Below are 20,952 nucleotides of genomic sequence, written 5' to 3' on the forward strand. Positions count from 1 at the left end.
GTTATGTCACCTTGTGTGTCAGTCACAGACAACACATTTCACTGTACCACATAGACATATGCTTGGTGTTACTGCTACAACCATCTTCCATTGACATTCCCTCCTCTGCTGTGCATGCGGGAGTTACATCTGTACACTTTCCCTGTGCTCATTCCTACAATTCATCCGTGTGACCCTATTCAATACACACACACATCCCCGAGTGATCATTTTACATGGCAGTCCCATGTCCTGTTACAGATCATTAACACAGCTTCAGTACAGAATGGCAAGAATGGGGTGTGACAATACTCTGCACTGTAGATACACTGTTCTGTACTGTGTTTGGACCATATACTTCACATTCATACCTCTCAAATGTCCAGATATCCCCAGTATGTCCAGATGTTTTCCTTATCGAATATGTGTCTTTCTGCCATATCACTGGGATGATCTCTGGACTGCTGTGACTCAGTATTACAGACATTTGGGTTCATACCTCTCAACTGTCCTGATCTGTGCAGAATGACAAGTTTTTTTCTCATATTTGTGATATTTTCCTCATAACGTTGTTTTTCTGTAAAATCATTGGCATGTCATTGCAGAGTGCAGTCAGTAACTGATGAATGACATTTGAGTTTCAAACTTCATGTTCTTCAAAAAGTTCATGCTAATGTACAACCTATATATCCTATCATCGTCATAAGTTTCAACATGGAAAAGTATCATTCTGTCCCTATTTATGGCCCTTTGTCCCCTATTTTTATGACTTTGTCCACATTTCTTGTTCTAAGAGGTTGAGGGTATTACATTCAAACACATTCCCATGTGACATATCTTGTCATATATGTCTCTGTTACTGGTTATTTCTCCTCCTGTTAAGTTGGCCTCTCTGCAGATATGTTGCACTAACAGAATGGCAGCTATTTGTACAGCCATACCTTTCAACTGTACAGATTTTTCAGAATGTCCAGATTTTGCTTCATATTTTGCCCCATTTCTCATACAATTGTGGTTTTCTGGCAAATTCATTTTTAAAGTATTGAGGGTTGAAGTCGGGAAATAGTGACACACATTTGAGTCTCAGACTTCATAGCCTTCTGACAATTCATGGGAAATGCAAAAACTATCATTCTATCAACTTTCTAAGTTTTTAAGAACAATATTTAATAAGTGAGTCTCTAGCATACCTCTCAACTGTCCAGCTTTTTCTTATTATTTTTGGCCTCTTCCTCATATACTTCGTGGTTTTCTGACAAATTACTAGTATGATCTGAGGATTAAAGTCTCTAAATAATGACATGCCTTTGAGATTCAGAGTTCTTGACCTTCAGACAATGCATGCTAACACAAATTCTGTTATTCTAGCAACTTTCTACATTTATAGGAGCAATATTTAAAAATGTGTCCCTATATTTGGCCCTTTGTCCCCACGTTATGTCATGCATTGTCCAGATGTCTTGCCCTAAGAGGTTAAGAGGTATGATCAGCATTACTTAGAATGTGTACTGTTCATTTGGGGGTGGGGCAGCAAAGCTGCATTCTGCAAACCTGTCCTTCTATCCATTTTTTATGTTTGTAAGAGCAATATTTAAAAAAAAAAAGTATTTTGGTCCTTTCACCCACCCTCCATTATTGATGGCTTTCTCCAGATTTCTTGCTCTAAGAGGTTGAGAGATTTGCCATGTAGACTAATTGCATACCTCTCAACTGTCCAGATTTTTGCAGAATGTCCAGATTTTTCCATCATATTTTTGGTCTGTTCCTCATAATATTTGTGATTTTCTGGCAAATCACTGAGATGATATTTGGATTGCAGTCACTAAATAATGACACACACATTTAATTATCAGAAAATACATGTTAACACAAACCCTGATCTAACATCTTTCAGTGTTTATATGAGCAATATTTAACATTTGTCCCTATTATTGGGCATTTCCCCCCATTTTGTCAGGCTTTGTTCAGGCGTGGTCCAGATTTCTGGCACTAAGAGGGTGAGCGCTATGATTTGTATGGCCCTGGTAATCATTATGGCATTTGGCAGAAATCCAAATACCGTATGTGCTCTACTTTACAAGGACACAATGTCTGTGTTTTGGTTTACAAGGTTTTGTAGCCCACAATACTGTTATGAGCCAAGAAACCTAACTTAGGTGCACAGTGCCTCATTAATGTGTATTGAGTGTTGCCACATGCTGCCCACCATCGTGTACATGAATACATTCTGTGTAGGTTCTATACAGAGCCTACACAGAGTTTAATGAATCCTGACAATTATCTATCCATTGATATAGGTTGCACTTGAATATAGTCAGAAAAGGCCTTTGCTTTACTTGAGTATGAAACTTCTTCCAGAGAAGGGGTAGTGTCAGTGACACGTTTGTATCTCTCCAACATGATTTATTATGTCACAGACTAGGTTATCATCCTTTGAAAGAGTGACCCTTGTGCAGTTTGATTACTAATGTGAAACATTTCCTTCAGAGTCTAATTGGAGACTGCCCTGTAGACAAGGCATAAATCAGTCCATATTAGTCTGTAGGGGACTGTGTACAGAGACAGGAGTTTCAATTTTTTCATGTAGGGCTTCTCTAGTACACCATGCATCTTCCTTACATAAAATCTCTGGTGTTGCTCCATCTGTTGCATATTTGTGGTGAGTTACATGCAAAAAGGTGTATTGTTCTCAATTATTGTTGTGATGAAGGCAGAGTACAATGGAATTATACTGTCCTTTCATCTGCTTGACATGCCCATGGTTATGACTTGTGCCACATATTAGGGATTTCTCACCACTGTGGGCACATGTTGTCGAACTTCTAATTACTATCTACCTGAGTAGTCAGATTATGTGCAACTGGGTCTACTAATAGGGTGTGCTATCTATATTGTAATTAGCTTGGGTATTTGCTTTACAAAAAGGAATAATTATGCTTTTTTGACCATGTATTGTGTCCTCATGGCTCTGGCATCAATCAGTTGTGTGCATTAATACTTTCTGCTGTATATCATTGACATTACTGGGTTCAAAGATTGTCCACAATTTGTAATCATCTGCAAATGTTATTGGTCAAAAGCTGTCTAAGTTTTCCTTGACTTCTGTGAATTAAATACCACCAAACCGGAAAGGGCCTAATACAGAACCCTGTGGTACTGCACTGCTCACTGCCTTTTTGCTACAGGTGAATTCAAACACTTTGACAGTATGCGTCTGGTTGGTGATCCACTGGGATGCATACTTGGTGACGCAGTAATTTATGACCAGTTGGCACAGTTTCTGTGTAATACCTGAGTGTGGAATTATTTCAAATGCCTTGGTCAGGTCAAGTTGTATGGGATGCACATTGTTTCCCTCATCCATGACCTTAGTGACATCCTCAAACAAGTCTACCAAATGTTATAGACATGATCTAGCCTTTAACAAATCAAAAATTAGTTGGTTACACAGTTGGGAGACTACCAAAGTTCTTATTGGTAAGCTCCATGATGATTGTTTTCATTAGATTACAGATGAGGCTAGTCAGGCTTATAGATGCATTAATTATCTTTGTCAAGTGATGGTCTATCCTTGTTCAGAGAGATGACTGTTGCTGTTCACTGTTGTGCCAAAAATAGCCTGTCTAGAGGCTGTGATTAAGTAGGGAGTGAAATGTGTCTGTTAGGCCATGCTTTAACTTACTGATAAGGCAACCTGGGACATTGTCAGGGCTCATTGATGCCATGTTTTAGCCTTAGAGAATGCACAGATGAGCTGCTGTCTTGAGAAAATATACTGAATAATGTTTGTATATATACTTTGGGTGGTGAGCGCTGTGGACAGGGGGCTGATGGTTTGTCCTAATCTGTCAGCTAGCAGGTTGTCTATTGCCTCTAGGTGAGTATTGGTGGTGCCATCCACAGCCATCTGTGTGCAATGCAATGTATTCCCCATAAAATGTTGTACTTACTTAAAAAAGATGTGTGAGAATACATCTACATAAAACCTTGGGTATGCATCACATGACACACAGTGGAATTGTTAACATAATTGTACAACTCTACCTAATTCACATCATTGCATCACTTGCACATGATACACCTATATGTTTATCACTGGAAAGGTGTGCGTGAGGGCTTTGAAAACATATATGGGCACATTACATATGAAGTGGATGTGGTCATGCAAAATAGTTAATGACACAAATGCTGACAGTCACACAATGCTGCTGGGTAACACCTCAATAATCTTGTGAATAGCAACACAATTGGGCATACAATGAATTCACCACAGTTGCAGGTGAATCTGAACTGGCTGTATGGTTGTGTGTATACTAGCATTACAATATGTAGATGAAATGAGGCATATGTGCCCATGTAATTAGTATGATGCAATATTGCTGCATGTCAAATATCATTTCATAATGGTAGTTATACACCTGCACACATGTGACATACTGCAAGTGTCATTGTGATGGCTGAAAGAGAAATGTGTAGAATGTTAAAACGCTCCACTAAAAGATCACAGGTTTTATTAAGGCAACAGTATTCATAGCATTATCCATGGCAATAGTCTTCAGGGGACATATTACTACAGCTGTTATGGAAGGAAAATTTAATCAAATGGCAGAAATGGCCATCAAAATATTATGCCAAATCTCCGGTTGGAATACACTGCTGTAAAGCTACCGTACATCAACACCTCAACACAACACATGTGGATGACAGCAAAACCGATGTGCAATCTTCATAGGATCATAGGACATTATTAGGCTAATGGCCAACATCACATAAAATCATAGCCATTACTCTAGTGTTTAAACCAAAATCAGTATCTCTGTATGATGTAAAATAGTACGGCTGTGTGCATATGTGTATGTTTGGTTATATTGCATACTGCCTCTGTCCACATGTGACATATGCACCGCCCCACAACAGAATTAGCAAATATCTAATGGTCTGCAGATGGCTTGAAGAGGGTCATGGAAAGGATGCTGTTCACTATGTGTGTATGCATCTGTGAGACATCCTCCAGTGCTCTGCAGAAATCATGTTATGTTGACAGAAAGAAAAAGGGGATGGTGGATTCATGGGGCTATGTTAAATGTTCTGAGTGCGATACAAATGAAAAGAGATTCAAAAGGTCATGTACTGGTCATAATATACTACCAATGAAACACACAGCAGTTGAATGAAGTCAAATTTGAACATTAGGCCTATGTATGTATACAAATTGGATTCCATACAATGCAACATTAGCACCACCACGATGTCTGACTTTACATTGTCACAGTGCACTTTATAGAGGATGACAGCATCACTGTATGCTAAGAAGAAGATATTGGGAGGAGTGTATGACATAGATGTGAAGCCACATCTTGGTGTAAAATTGTCTTCACACTCATATTTGAATGAGTACACACATAAGTTGTCTGCTGCTGGGTGATTAGAACCAATCACTCAATTCCTGAATGCTAGGATACAGCGTACCAGTGACTACATATATTTTCCCTGTAGCCCCAAGAACAGAGCTACAACTATGCAGGATTTCCATCCATAGCACACTTCTTGAAATCTTGGGTGCCATAGACTTCCCACACATTGAGATCAAAGCACCATCCAGGGAACAGGGAATGGTCTACATAAACAGAAGAAGCTTCCACTGAATTAACTGTCAGGTCATGTGTAACGCTAAAGGAATCATTCTGAATGTGTGTGCTGGCAACCCAGCAGTTGCCGTGACTCTCATATCTGGCAAAACTCACAGCTCTACCAGAGATTTCCCAAGGGTGATATCCCACAAAGCCATATACTGATGAATGCAGAGGATGCACTCAAACCATGGCTGTTGATGTCCATTAGAAATGCACACACACCCACTGAGAAATGCTATGATGAGGAATATGCTCAAACAAGAAATATCATATAACATGTGTCTGGGCTGCTGAAGTTATGGTTTCTGGGCTTAGATACATCAGAGGGCCCTGCAGTACAATCCCAGTACTTGTGCCAACATTATCACTGTTTGTGCTATCCTACATAATATTATCCTGAGAAAACAACTACAATAGGAAGAAAAAGGGAAGGAACACACATTCTACCACCACCGCTGGCAAGGTCATGACAGCCACATGGAGGTGAGGACTCAGAAGGGAAGGTGTAAGTAGACATAAGTATGCACAATATGCCCTCACCCTGGCCAACAGGCAATGGACAGCACACATGCTGACTACCTAAGGGATTCAACTTTCATCCTATGCACATATATAAAGTAAGGCTGATGCCAGGCAATGCACACAACCTTTACTTATCCATGTAATGGCTGTGTACTGCTAGCATCACATACAGTCAGCTCCAAATTAAAACAGTTGAAACTACAGACTATCAAGGTAAGTGTTGAACCTGGAACAGGAATATAAATGGGTAAGAACACATATAAATGACAGATACCTGCATACTGTTACTTGCAAATGTACCTAAGTAGAAAGTGTGTGAATTGTCCAGCAATGACATCAATATGTGACAACACACTGACTTATGGCAATAGATTTCTGCTGTTTATCAGCTAATAGGCCTCATGCATCAAAATACGCACAATACAAAAACATTCCCAAGTCTCTAATTATCCCTACATTCTCACAACTGGAGCAATAATCTGCACTGATGTATCAACGGTTTCACGGTATCAATCACAGCAGTTAAAAAGCTGTAAGAAACGAGTGCAATTTTCGAAACAGCATCACCATAACATATACACTAAGCATCAGTCAGCTATGCACCCTCTGCATCAGAAAAAAATGCAAATGTATCCCTGAATCCAAAAGATAGAAAGGTCATGGCACAGTTATCATCATTTGCATGTTTTTTTTTTTTTTTTTTGAGGGAGCGGGAGGCCAAGGCTGACATAAAAGTAGTGAGGGTGTATGAGCAATAAAGACAGGCAGGCAGGCAGAAATGAAGCTAATTATCAAATGACCAATGAGACAGAATGACCTGCAACCCTCACGAATGTCTCATGTACCTGTTATGTGTGTGTGTGTGTGTGTGTGTGTGTGTGTGTGTGTGTGTGTGTGTGTGTGTGTGTCTGTATTTGCACTTGATGTGAAATGTCGGCGTGAGTGTCTGCATGAACACAACTAAGCTCTGTGCTAGCTCTATGTCCAGGCATGTCAGACAGGTGTGAATTGTGCATAGTAAAGGTATCAGTTTATTGTCATCACCCCCGACCATGACAACTGGCTCTGCCAGGTGTTGCACTTGCGTGTCCATGCCCATGGTCAGATGTGCTGGTGCTACCTGAACATGAGAAATATCTGCTGGATGAGCTCTCCTCTTGACTAGGCCCAGGTCCATGACCCTGTGGCCTACCATGTCTGAGTGTAGACACCTCTACCACTGAGAGAGCAGTGGATGTAGTACCACTACCAGTGATGGATCTGACATTACGATGTTGGCTAATAGTAGATGATGATGCTGCTTATGGCCACATGGATGCTGTTACCCTCCCAGCAGATGTTCCCTCACATACACTGCCCATTCCATCATGTCATTCATTCAATCCAATGAATCAGCCACACAGTGGAGGCAGTCATGCATGTCAGACTGTGCCACATCTAGAACACTAACCATGTCCTCAGAGGCCCTTGTGGAACATGCATGTGCCTCCATGATGGCCCTAAACATACATAGAGTGGCACATAATGACACTCCAGGATAAGGTGTAGGGTCTTCTCCAAACACTCCTAACAACCCTCCTGCATGACACCTAGCCCACACTTTAGCTATGGCCAGAGCAATCTGCACTGATGCCACAGTAACCACACTACTCTGGTCAACTATGTCATCTTCAACCTGTCCACTATCTGAGGGCTCAGTGAAATGGGTATGCATAGGCATACTGACTGTGTCTGAAGGAAGTAGAGGAGATGGGTGAGTCACAACCTCAGTGTCAGATTCAACCTCTGCACCCTGTGACTGTGCCTCTATTTGGCCACCATCATCATCATCATCATCACAGCCTACTGATACTCTGACATTAGGTGGTAGGAATCTTACACTTCCACTGTCAGGATCACCTGTGATAATAAACAGCAAACACAGGAACTAAATTACTATTACACTAACTATTAAACCAATTTATATGATAACAAAGTAATACTGGTCACACAATCTCAGATGGTACAGCAGTACAGACACTCATTACACCCACCTTACACATACAGATCATTTATATATCTAAAGAATGGTCATTAATAAGCAAATAAAAATTGCTTGCTATGTGCAGATGGCTCCACACTTTGTAGGGAGGATGGTCCTGGAAAAAATGAAGCAAGGAAAGGATGGTAATTAACCATCAGAATGGGAATAACACAGGGGGACAATGAATACACAATTGCCTATATGTCCTGTAAGAAATAGCTGACACTCAAACTTGGCTAACAGGTCCACCCACACCAATGTCTACTGAACAACTGTATCATATAACTCTATTAACTTATAAATGGGTACAGAAATAGATATCCCAGAAAGTATTAGTCAAATTATATATTTTAGTATATAAGCAAATGTTAAACTTGCCATATGTAAGCTTACCCGAAAGCTGCTCCTGGGACACACTTGTCCTCCCAACAACATCAACACCAACATCAAGCACATGGTGTGCAGTTTCCACTCAGCTGTCTGAAATCTGGATCTCTGATAGTAGACAGGAAATCTTCACTTGGTGTCAGTTGGGGCTCAGTAGCAGGACCACCCTATATACCCAGCTGTTCTCGGGCAACTGCAGCTGCTCTCCTCTGGGCTGATGAAATCATATCAGTGGCTTGATGATGCACTTGGTCATAATTCCTGCTGTGACCTCCTACCTCATTGACATTGTTCACTAACTGGTTCAAAATCTGCATTCTGGCACTTATATCCCCACATCCTCTCTCAAGCAAAAAGGATCCATAGCCCCTGAAAGCCTGAATTATCACTTCATTTTCAGAGTCACTGAAAGAGGGTTTAAGTGGATTTGTAGGCTTGGCGGCCATAATCCTATGTGACATAGAGCAGGATAAAACACATAAATATCACATAACTAATGTCTTGGTTACATACACATTTGCCAACATTAAGCACTGGAAACACACTTTTCCTTTAGTAAAACTGAAGATTATGTAGTTGTCCAGCCTCACCCTCACACACAAAACAAGGGTTGACCAAACCAAGGAATACCAGCTAAGTAATACATTATGTTTCCCACTGAAACACACATTTTCAACAGAAAAGTACTGGATACACACTTTTGTTCTTGTAACCCACAATGGTAGGTGGTTAACCAACCCACAAAAGAACAAACAAAGGTTTGTACAAACCAAGGAATACTTTAGAACTAATTGTATATATGCTTTCCACACAATTATCAAGATGTGTACACATTTACAACATTAAAGTCAAATTATGATTGGCAGTCATTTTTTCATTGTACCCATGACTGCCCCTAAGTGGCCTTGAGCCATCTCAGAAGCATAACACCTGTGTCAGTGACACATATATTACATTTCTCTCCAATAGCATAGAATATAATACCGGAGATGACCTGTCTATCTGTGAAATGTAAATGTCTTCCAAAAATACCTATGCAAACAGTGAAGTATAAGTGTATACAGATAAGTTCTATTGTCCCCTGCAGATATAAATAGATTTGTAGCATTTTACTAAATGTAGAGTGTACTTTAATAATACAAGCATACCTTAGCCAAATTAGATGCCTTCCCTACAGATAAATCACCTTCAAGAGAATACCAAACTTCTGTTTTGTCCAAATACACAAGTCTCCTCACTGTCAAGTTCCCTCTTTATTTATTTATTTGAAATTTGTTAATCGGGTTACTCCAACTGAGCCAGAAGCCCATTTTCAGTGGATACCTGAGGAGGAAAGCTCCAGTATAAGACATAGAAATTGCAAAATATATATTTAAAATTAGCAATGCTTTAAGAAAAAGTAAGCTGGCTGGTATACATTAAGCAGAACTGAGTAGTTACATAAGGCAGAAAAATAATGCAAAAAATAAGCAGTAAGTAATATTGAAAAATTGAGAGAAAGATTATGTGCAAGTATAGGTACAGATCTAATATCTATTGCATATATATATATATTTACATAGGTAATAACTACAAATGGAAACATGTGTTGAGATGATTGATATGACTTCTAGTTACCAGAAGAAGAAGAAGAATCCTGATGGTTATAGTCATAAAAGAAAGAAAGGAAAAGGAGAAAAAAGAATAGATAGGGAGGGTAAGGGGAATTAAATAGGATCCTGGCATGGGGAGGACCATGAGTTTAATTGGTAATGTTTTACTTCTTTTTTGAAACAGTGTATGTGTGGGATGTTTCTTATATTGGAGGGGAGTTTGCTCCAGGCCTGATTGTTTGCATAAGAGTTTGCCAATGTTTTTATTAAGTTTGTAGATATCTAAGAGATGTTGGCTGGAGCTGTGGAGTGAGCAATTAAGGATGTAGAAGGAAACTAGGGAAGAGACGGAGGGGCAGAAAGATAGTTTATAGAGTAAGAAGTGAGTGTTTTTTTTAGCTGTAATAGTAGTAGCTGCAGGGGGAATTCTAGCCATTGGAGTTGCTTAAGTGCAAGGCAATGGTGTGATTTGTAGGGCTGATTTGTCATAAATCTAACAATTTTATTATAAGTTTGTTCAAGCTTGATGAGTAATGTGGATTTTAGGTTTGTAGGGCTGGGGGCGGCATACAGTAGGCAAGGTAGTAGGAACGCTCGAGACAGAGATAATTTGGAGTCTGATATTTGGAATTTTTTGCTCCTATAAAGTAGTCCCAGTTTTTGTGTGTTTTTTTTTTTTTTAATACTGTGTTGGATGTGCAGGTCAAATTTTAATTGGTCATCAATTATGGTACCCAGGAGCTTAGTGTGAGGTTTGACTTTGATGGTAGTGTTGTTAAGTGATGAGATAGTAAAGGTAGATTTCAGATGGGAGATGATATAGGAAGGAACAGAAAGTGTTTGATTTTATTTGGATTTAAGATGAGCTGGTTATCTGTAAGGAACCTTTCAAAGGATAAGAATGTGTTTTGGGTAAGAGTGTGAAGATGAGAGATGTTGTCTGAGATGGAGATAATTGTAAAGTTTTATACATATTGTAAAAGAGATTAGATGCCACAGGACGTATGAAGGTTGTTAGTGAAGATATTAAATAGAAGGGGTCTCAGGATAGAGCCCTGGTGGACTCCTTTTTGAATAAGTAGGAAGGGAGAGCAGGAAGTGTGCCATCTTACAAATCAAAGCCTATTGGTAAGCTAGCTGGAGAACCAATGGCGAGTAGAAGATCAGAGGTTGAGATCAGCAAGTTTTGTTAGTTGTTTAGAGTGGGAAACAGTATCAAAGGCTTTAGAGATATCTAGAAAGATACAAGATTAGTATATTTTCTGTTATCTATTCTGCTACAGTTTGAGTATAGGATAGAAGGGTGGTGGCTGTGCTGTGGTTAGGCTGAAACCTGTGGTGGCTAGTGGTCAAAAGGTTTTCCTGGTTTAATAGTTTTAGAAGCTGTGTGTTTATACATTTTTTGAGAATATTTGAAAGTGGGGAAATAATGCCTATGGGTTTATAGTTGGAAGGGTCAGTAGAGTTTCCTCCTTTATGTAGAGGTACTGTATAGAATGATTTCCAGATGTCAGGCACTGTAGATTCTTGGATTGATCCATTTACTAGTATAGAAATAGGGTAAGCTATAGAACCTGTGGCAATCTTGAGAAATAGGGGAGTTAAGTTATTAGTAGAGGGAGAATATGGTTTAAGTTTGTACAGGAGTGATTTGATGTATGCTGTGGGGAATGGATTTAGTGAAAAAGAGTTTTTTTTTAGTATGAGTAGGAAAATGAGATGTACTGGGATTGGTATTTTGGGCTGTGTAAGTTAGTTTACTAATGATGTAAATGAAGTAACTGTTAAGCACTGTGGCTGTTTCCCAGGGAGTGCTGTTTGGGTAGGGATTAGGGGTTGTTGGGCTTCCTGGGTAGAGAATTTTATTGATGGTGCTCCAAAATTATTTAGGATTAGAGAAGTGGTCAGTTTGTGCCTTATGGTAGAATTGTTTCTTGTCTTTATTAATTTGCTTTTTGGTGAGGTTCCTAAGTTCTTTGTAGTTTTGGAAGTGTGAAGGGGGATTTGGTTTTAAGCCAGGTTTTTGAAACACAGTGGGCCAGATTCAGGAAGGCTTACACGGAGTTTAAGAGTAGTGTAAGCCTCCGTGTAAGCCTCCTGATTCAGCAACAGCCCAAATCTCCGTGTAAGAGACAGCTAACACGTCTCTTACATGGAGTGGGCGTGGAAATGCTCAATACCTCATTTGCAGCTCCAAGATATGCAAATGAGGTATGTGAGCGATCCACGAAGCCCAAACCAGTCCGTGTAACGGACGTGTTAGCTGCAGAAATGTACTCAGCTGACAACTGAGTACATTCCTGCAAAATTAAAAACGGAGCTATGTCAGCTCCAAATAAAGGGTGCATTTGTTACATTAAGCATGCCAATGGCCAAATATGTGGCCATTGGCATGAAAGTGTTGCAAAAAAGTTATATAACTTTTTTTTTCCACGGATTTATGTGTTTAACTGTAGCGCACACCCGCAAACGGGTGCGCTACCTAAAACTGAAAACCGAAGCTTATAAGCCCACAATTGTGGGATTTATATATTACATGAAATGTCAATGGAGGGACTTGCAGAGCAAAAACAATATGGCCTCCGTTTAGTGGTTGTCAAGGGGAAGCTCCGTGTAAGATATGTAACTAAGCATTACTAGGCAATCCTATGTAAATGAGGCTTACAATACTGAATCACACTGCCACATAAGTAATGAGCACTTTCTGAGTCATGTAAGAGTTAGAGAAGGGGAGGAACAGAGTAAGAGGTAGGTGACATCATGGGGGGGAAGGATAGAAAGAAATGTACCAGATTGGAGGGCAATGTAAGGTAAGAGATGACAGACAGACATCAGGGAGGGAGGTGTGTCCCAACAGAACACTGGGAATGTCAAGAAATTGAGGGCATACGCTATCCCTACACTCTAAGTTTCTTGATATACGTGCATCCGCGCGTGTGCGCGTGTGAGGCAGGTTCTACATGTGGGAGCGTGTTGCAAACTGTTTACAACGGTTTGCGCGGGCGTGCACGTGTGTAAGGCGGTGTGCGCGCGTTTTAGCATGAATCAGCCTAGCTAACACCGTGTAAGGATGTGTGCGCGCGTGTAACACCGTGTAGGGATGTGTACACGCGTTTAAGTTACTGTGAGCGTGTTTAAGCCGGTGTGCACACTGCTCCCACTCAGGAAACAGAGAGGAAATAGGAAACAACCAAATACAGGGAAACTGCCAGAAGATACTACTAAAGTTAATTGGTGGAAACAATTAGAAGCAGGCAATTACACAGGCAGACTAGAAGCCCAACCCAGCACTTAAAACACAACAAAGAGCAGTGCAGGCTGTTTCTCACAAGAGATACTGCCAGAAACTAAGCTATCAGAGTTGAAACCTGAAAAAAGCTGAACTCAGAGCAGAAATGCTAGGGGCTGCCATAGCTGTTATAATCAGACATAGGCGAATTGCCGAGGGTGGTGATAATGCAGATGCTGACAGACAACCCAGAGTGAGGAGAAGGAGAAGAGTATACAGGCCTAGGGTCACCTACCGTGGGTAACATGAGCTGGAGATAGTAGAGCGCTATAGAGTGGACAGAGAGCTCCTGCAGCAGATTGTTGAGCTGTGCAGGCCACGCCTCACACACAGAACCAACAGAGGGGAACCCATCCCAGTGGAAACCAAGGTATGTGTTGGCCTAAGAATACTAGCAACAGGTACCTTTCAGAGACCAACTGGCGATATGATGGGGATATCACAGGCATCAGCCTCCAGGGTACTGCACCAGTTCCTGGATGCCATGTCACCACATGTCAGTGATCATATATATGTCCCTAGTGACCGTGAGGTTGTGTCCAGCAATATCGTCTCTTCCAGCAAATAGCGGGATACCCTGAGGTGCTGGGTGCAATAGACTGCACGCACATACGCATCAAGGCACCAGCCGGTGAGCGGGGTAGAGTCTACATTAACCGCAAGGGATACCCTCCATCAACTGCCAGGTCGTGTGTGATGCCCAGGGCATAATAATGAATGTGTGTGCTGGCTGCCCTGGTAGCTACCACGATTCCCACATCTGGCATCTGACGCAGCTGTACCAATCATTTGCCAATGGGGACTTCCCACACGGACACCTAGTGGGGATGCTGGTTATGCACTTGAGCCGTGGCTGATGACACCCATCAGAAATGCACACACACCCGAACAGGAACGCCATAATGAGGCACACGCACAAACACGTAATATCATAGAGCGTGTGTTTGGGCTGCTCAAGTCACGGTTCCGGTGTCTGGACACGCCTGGTGGAGCTTTGCAGTACACACCAACTACATGTACCCAAATGATCATGATATGTGCTATGCTACATAATATGATCCTGCGGAAACAGCTGCAGCAGGACCAGCACAGGGCTGGGCCAAACATCCCCCCACCATTGCCAAGGCCACCACAGGCAGGGGGTGACTTGGAGGAGGAACAACCTGACCTTGTCCCAGTAGGCAGAAGGAGGCGTGCCCAGTATGCCCTGGCCTTGGCAAAGAGGCAATGCATAGCACATATGCTTGGTCAGTAGGAACACTGGGACCGATACCCACTCTGACTCACTCATACAGTAACAGGGATGCCTAACATGACACAACCTGCTTCCAAATGTACAGGGAGTGTAGTATGTGCATCCGACAGAGGCAGCCCTGCAGCACCACCCGAGGCATGAATGCCATGTGTTAAGTAATGTAATACCATGTATCATATGCACACCTGAGGACCATGACTAACATCCACCCTCACCAATCATAAACCACAAAACACAAACCCACCTCATAGCTATCACAAGGGATAGGAACCTAGATGTAATGCTACCCAATGGCAAAGGTATAAACAGCAAGATGTGTGCAGTGTAAATGCACACAGTATAGGGAATGCACATATCAGTGCTGTAATAGAAAACAGGGTCAAAGCGCACATCAGCACCCTGACACTACCAGGGTCACACCTCATACAGTGATGTACATGTGCAAAAACATGGAACAAGATACAAAATGAGGGTGACTACCAATAAATGGCATGGATAACCACACACCCCTGTTGTTACCACAACAAGAAGCAACATGCATTAGCCATGGTCAAACACCAATGGCTAAAACTGACTACTACTATATAGCTTGCTGCAGACCACTGTCCTAATAGCAGCAACTGCCCCAGGCCTATGTTCACAGGTTCACAGGTTCATACTAGGCTATCTGCCCTAGGGCATTTATAAGCCTAGACCAGAGTTCCGTGGAGTCTGCCGCACCTTCACTCTGACGGATAATTTGCCCATTATATTGCTGTGCCTCTGACAAGCAGTGATACTGAGGTTATCCCTGGGGCATACCTGCAATCTCCCATCCATTGATTAAGATCTCACTTGAACAAAGCCAGTGAGGTACTCAGCCTCACATGTACCAGGATGTTGTTCCACAGCATAGGGACTCTCTGGTTGAAGAATCTGTCCCTCCAGCACATCCTATTAATATCTGTGTTGAGGTTTAAATCTCCTGCCACTGTAGTTCTGATGGATGTAGAGGTCTTGAGGTGAAGCGTGTACATTAACTCAGGTTTGGACATGGCCTTGGATGTCAGGCACAGGTCACCTCTGAGCAGACGGTAAGTCACGGAATCAAGCTGGAATTCCTCCAGTCGGGCAGCATAAGAAATATGTTTGAGACCCTTTCTCCTCCTGTCGAGGAATTTGTGGGCCCATCCAATTGCCATAGGTGTCGGGTCATATACATGCTGAATGGGGCATTGCACTCAATCAATGGTCCGATGAGTGAAGAGTACAGGGGAACAATGACCTCCCTGGATCTAGATGTGAATCCCTGCATGATGAGGTGGGCAATGTAGAAGTTCTACCTAACTACCCTGGCAACGTGAGTGTCAAACAAAAGGTTACTCTCAACCTGGGTGCCCAGGTCCCTGATAACCTCCTGTGAGCTTAGAGGATTGCCACCTACATGGGAACTAGTGGTAACCTTGTTCTTCCCAAAGGGTATGGCTATGCATTGTTTAGTGTGTAATGTAAGGCCATGGCTCTGGCACCAGTTATCCGTGTCTATGACACCCTTCTGAAGGATGTCTGTGTCAGATGGGTGTCCAACTATGGTTCCCAGTCTGCAGTCATCTTCAAACTTTGTCAGCCATAATCCTGCTGTGTTTGCTTGTACTTCTGAAAAGTAGATGCTGAGCAATAGTGGGCCCAGGACTGAGCCCTGTGGGACACCACTTGTGACAGTTGTGGAGTGTGACATGGCACCAGCAAGTCTGAACCTGTCTGTTCTGTCACGTAGCTGGTTTGCAACCCATCTTGTGATGTATGGGTTCACATTTAAGCTGGTGATGTTTTCAATGATACCCAAGTGGGGTATTGTGTTGAAAGCCTTTGCCAGGTCAAGGTAGGCTGTGTGGAGTGCCTTGCCCTTGTCAATGGCCTTGGTGTCTGTTATGAAACAGTCAACCAAGTTTAAAAGGCATGATCTGCCCTCAACAAAGCCTAACTGGGTTGGATCTAATGTCTGCAAGTCCCCTATGTCCTCATCTATGACTTCCATTATGATCTTCTCCATAGCTTAGCAGACCCTGCTTGTCAAGCTGATGGGATGGTAGTTTCCGTGGTCGGTGGAGGCACCCCCATGTGAAGTGGGTCCACCATTGACATATGCCACTCCTTGGGAACATATCCTGAGTTGAGGCTAAGATCATACAGCTGCCCTGACTGCGGGTTTAATTCTTGAGTGAGTTCATGGAGCACAAAACCAGGGACACCATCTGGTCCCATGGATGCTGCGTCCTTTCCCTTGGATAGAGCAGTTCCCACCTGAGCATTTGAGATGTTTGGGGGGCTACAATCCTCTTTCATACATATCTCTCCAGTTGTGGTGGAGGGGTGGGTGGAGAAATCTGCACTGAACCTGTCAGCCAGTATGTTGGCAATGTCTGTAGGTTCAGTGATATTTACAGCATTCTGAGCCTATTCTGAGCATATCTGGGAGTTTCCTCCCAGGTGTGTAACGTATGTATAAAAGGCCTCATTGTTGTCCCGTGAGCCCTTAGTGGGTTTACTCCCAATATTCGCCTTGGATGATTTCATGTGGGAACTCAGTGTTTCACCTATATTGAGCAGGGTGTCTACCCTTCCACGGATATCGCTCTATCTTGTAGTACCTCCTTCCTTGTGTTGTAGTGCTTGTTTATGGCTGAGGTCCACCACACTGGACGCTTGCCTCTGGTACAACGAGTCTGTGTTTTGTTTGGGATTGCCTCATCCATGCAGTCTTGAAGGTGCTGGTAGAAGGCAGTTGTAAGTGATACAGTGGCTTGGGTAATGGTGTCTGCTGGCTTTGGGTCTTTGAAAGAGACCACAACAGTCATTAGAAGTGTGTAGTCGGCTTCTGAGAGGTTCTGCACTGTGGTCTTTTCTATCTGGGGTGGGGGTGGGATGTGGACTTCCACTGAGAGTAGGTCATGATCTGATCTCACCAATGATGGGTATACCTCTGGTGTTGAACATTGTGAGCCCATGTTTGTGATGATGAGATCTACTATGTTGTCTCCTCTTGTGGGGATGGTGACTAGTTCTTCCATGGCATGTGAGTGTATGAACTCTAGGAACCTGTGGGCTAGAGTGTTGTGGCTGTAGTACTGATCCCAGTCTATATTTGGATAGTTGGGATCACCCAGTGTGATGGTGTTTGCAGGTACATGTATCCCCGCCACTGTTTTCATGAAAGCTCTGTGAGGTACCTGAGTTTCAGAGGATGGCCTGTAACATGCTACAAACTTCAGAGCAGTCTTGCCTATGGTTAATTGCACCGGATGGTGTCCAATGCATCGTGTGTTGCCACCAACCATGAGGTGAGGGTGTCCTTGATGAATATTGCTATTGCCACCCCTCATAGTGGTAATATGTGTACTGCATAGATACGAAATATTGTGCCTCTGACTTAGTAGTGACACATTATGACCACCTTACATAATTGAATAATGTGACTATGCCTCTGTCCAGTCTGTGCCCCTGTCCACATGCAGCTGTCCAGATGTCTCTTGAAGAGAGTCAGTGAGGTACTCTGTCTAACATGAACTGGGATACTCTGCTAGAGTTTGAGATGCCTCTGAGTTATGACTCTGTCCCTTCAGCATGTCCTATACATGTATGTGCTGAGGTTCAAATCTTTAGCTCCCATGTTTCTGGTGGATGTGGATTGCTTGCAGTGGAGCATGTCTACCAAATCCTGATCGGACATGGTCTTGTATGTCAGGCATAGGTCACCTGTAATTATGTGGTATGACACTGAAAAAGCTTGTTTTAGTTATTCTGGAAGTATATGACATGTGTTGTAGATCCCTGATCTTCATGGTAAGGTACTTGTGGGGTCTCTCCAGCTGCTGCAAGTGCTGGTTGAGGTACATACCAAATGGGGCGTTGTATTCAAGCATGGGCCTGATAAGGAGAAGTATAGTGGTACAATGACCTCCTATGGTCTGGATGGAATACCCTCCATGATAAGGTGGCCAAGATAGAAAGTCTGTCAAACAACTTTGGCAACATGGGTGTCAAATGAGATGTCACTATCTACATGTGTCCCCAGCTGTCTGATTTGTTTCCTGTACTCATTGGGTTGCTGTCTATGTACAGATCTGTGGGTACTGTGTTCCTCCCAAAGGGGATGGCTACACATCAGTCGCAGTCAGTTTTAGGCCATGAGTCCAGCACCAGCTATCTGTCAGTGTGATGGCAGTCTGTAGGATGTGTGTGCTGGCTGATGTATTCACTATGGTGCCCAGGTTGCAGTCATCTGTAAACTTTGTCGGCCACAACCCTCCTATGTTTGCTTTCACATCTGAAAAGTAAATACCAAATAAGAGAGGTCCCAGGACACAACCTTGTGGGACACCACTTGTGACTGGCTTCGAACCTGACAAGGCACCTGCAATGTTGACATTATGGGTTCTGTTTCTGAGCCATTTTGCAACCTATGCTGTGACATATGGTGTTATATTTCAGCTGTTGAGCTTGTCTATGATGCCTGAGTGGGGTATTGTGTCAAAGGCCTTAGCCAAGCACAGGTAGGTTGTGTGGACTGTGTAGCCCTCATCAACGGCTCTACTGACAGTTTCAAAGTAGTCAACTTGGTGCAAAATGCAGGATCTGCACTGTACAAAGCTGAATTGGGTGTGATCAAGGGTCTGTAGGACACCAATGTCTCTGTGTGGAAGCTCCATAATGACCCTTCACAAAGCTTTGCAGACAAGGCTGTTTAAGCTTGTGTGGTGGTAGCTGCCAGGGTCTGTGGAGGCATCTCCTTTGTGGAGTGGGACCACTGTTGCCGTACGCCAGTGTTCAGGTACAGATCCTGTAGCAAGGCTAAGGTTAAATAGGATCTGCATATACAGGTTTATCTCCATCTGTAGTTCACATAGCATGCAACTGGGGATACCATCAGGTCCCATTGATGCTGTGTACTGCCTTTTGCTGACTGCGGCTCTCACATGGACATCCAGGATGACAGTGAGGTTACATACAGCTGTGATAACTATCATGTCTTGGGGTGAGGGAGGGTACATTGCACTGAACTGGTCTGCCAGGGTGTCAGTAATATCTGTCAGGTCCCTGGGATATAAGTTGTTGTGTACCAAATCTGAGCATATATGAGGGTTCCCACCCAGGCGTCAGACATAACTGAAGAAAGCAGTGTGGTTACCTTCATCGCCTGTGGTGATTTATGTCCCCAAGTTGAACTTGGGTGTCTTTATGTGAGAATGTAGCTTTCTACTACTGCTGATCACAGCTGCCTTACATTCTGGAGATGTAGCTCTGTCTTGCATTAGTATCCTTCATCTGTTATACAGTTTGTTTATGGCTGGGGTCCACCAGACAGGCCACTTTCCCTTGGTGGTGAAGGTGTCATTCTCATTTGTGATTGCATGGTCCATGCTTACCGGAGATGTCCGTAGAAAGTGTCTGTGCAGGAGTCACCATTGTGTGTTGTGGTTTCCACTGGCCCAGTGGGCTTAATGGATACCATCTCAGTCCGAAGAAGTGTGAAGTCAGCTTCTGAGCTGTTTGTCACTATACCCCTGGTATCATACTAGCACTGACACAGGTGTAAACAATTCCCCAGAATCCATCAAACAAAATGGACATGCAGGCTTACAGATGCCCTAGGGGGTAGCCTAGTATGAACCCATTATGATACAGATTGTACAGGACACTACAGATAACCCCAAGGCTGTTGCAAATGATGGTAGTAAGCATGTTGTTGATTCCTGGATATGCTCCGGATCACACCGATATTACAAACAACATACCAGACACACACAGGTATGGCCAACATACATCCTGACATGTGCAGTGCAAACCCCCCCCCCATAATGCCAAATACCTTCCCCAGCAGACTCGCGCCTCCCTGACATTATGTCACCCTTACCACAGGGTAATGCACCCAAAGAGCAGTGTACAACAACAGTGGGTGTTCTCAACAAAGGTGTCTCCTGAATGGATAGGAAAAACAACCACCACAGAATCATGAGAGGTTTGGTCTGCACAGCTATGGAAAGGACCAGCATGTACCACAGACATAATGATATTGTGGATCTATTGACACCCGACCCTACCCAGTGTGGGTTTACAAAGTGCAGACCCCACCCCTAAACATGTGTGACTCAGTTGAAACAGTACTTGAAGTCAGTGATGAGGGCAATGTGGTCCACACAGTGTAGCCGGACCTTGCAAAGCCTTCTGTACAATACCCTATGTGTTCCGTATAGATTTGCTCACCAGCTGATATATACACCCCAATGTCATGG

This window comes from Protopterus annectens, chromosome 11.part0, assembly GCF_019279795.1.
Source record: "Protopterus annectens isolate FY-2018-M chromosome 11.part0, PAN1.0, whole genome shotgun sequence".
NCBI classification, from domain to species: domain Eukaryota; kingdom Metazoa; phylum Chordata; order Ceratodontiformes; family Protopteridae; genus Protopterus; species Protopterus annectens.